This window comes from Euleptes europaea, chromosome 13 (genome assembly GCF_029931775.1).
Source record: "Euleptes europaea isolate rEulEur1 chromosome 13, rEulEur1.hap1, whole genome shotgun sequence".
Classification (NCBI taxonomy): domain Eukaryota; kingdom Metazoa; phylum Chordata; class Lepidosauria; order Squamata; family Sphaerodactylidae; genus Euleptes; species Euleptes europaea.
The window spans coordinates 7,796,965-7,797,955 of record NC_079324.1 but is presented as its reverse complement, the minus strand read 5'-3'; positions in this window follow the sequence as shown (position 1 = coordinate 7,797,955).

The following is a 991-nucleotide window of genomic DNA, read 5'->3' as shown; positions in this document are numbered from 1 at the left end:
ATTTTTTATGTTAAATAAGGAGGCTTGTACGTGCACTCTAGGGTTGTTTTTTTTTTACTATAACAGTAATTGATAAAAATTGCCACTAGGAATATAATCTCAGTGCTGCTTGAAAGCTTGGCTCTGAGCATGCGGCCTTATTAGTTTTCAAGTTCACTGTCTGTTTCCCACCCTCACTCAGCAGCGTCGTGTTGTGTTATCGGTTCCAGCGTCACGCTCCTCCTTCACACGCTCAGCAAAAACAGTCAAGGTTAGCTTGCAGTACTCAATAATACTTTTATGATAATCTTCTTGCATACCAACTTGCAATGAAACTGCACCGGTCATCTCCTGCACTTGTAAAATTGCTGGGTTTTCAGGGGGGGCGGGCGGGGGTGTCAGTTGCTTTACACACAACGGATTTGTAAATATTGCGTTATTGCATAATGTAAAGTGTGGTATGATGCCAAGGTTTACAAAATGTAATATAGCTCCTATTGCTTTGCCAATTGTTATGCATAGGTTTTTTAAAATGAATGACATCTGTAAGCATCTTTCCGATTGTACGGATTGTTCACGTGCCATTTTGTGGCAAAGCCACCATGGGTTGGACTTTACTTCCGAATGTCAGGCTCAAATGCACTTTGTTGGGAAATGAATGAAGAAACTGTGTCCCATGTTTCTGTGTCTGGAGACATGACCACAGTATCTGAAAGTCTAACTTTAAGTATTTATGTATGTGGAATCCAAAGAACTGTGAACCGAGGGGGGAAAGGTTTGTGTTTCCCACCAAACTGTTTTTGCAGATGTGAGGACTTTCAAATGCAGTTTGAGATCTGGCCTGCGGGATGGTCTGTTCTTTAAGGAGGAAAGAATTAAAAATCCTTGCCATAGACTAAATAAGTAAAAAAAAATTACTTTAGAAGCAAGCAAATCTAAATCATTTGCCTGAACTGTTAGAATTTCATGGTAATTATTGAGGCCTTTCTCCACAATTACATTGCTTAAAAGC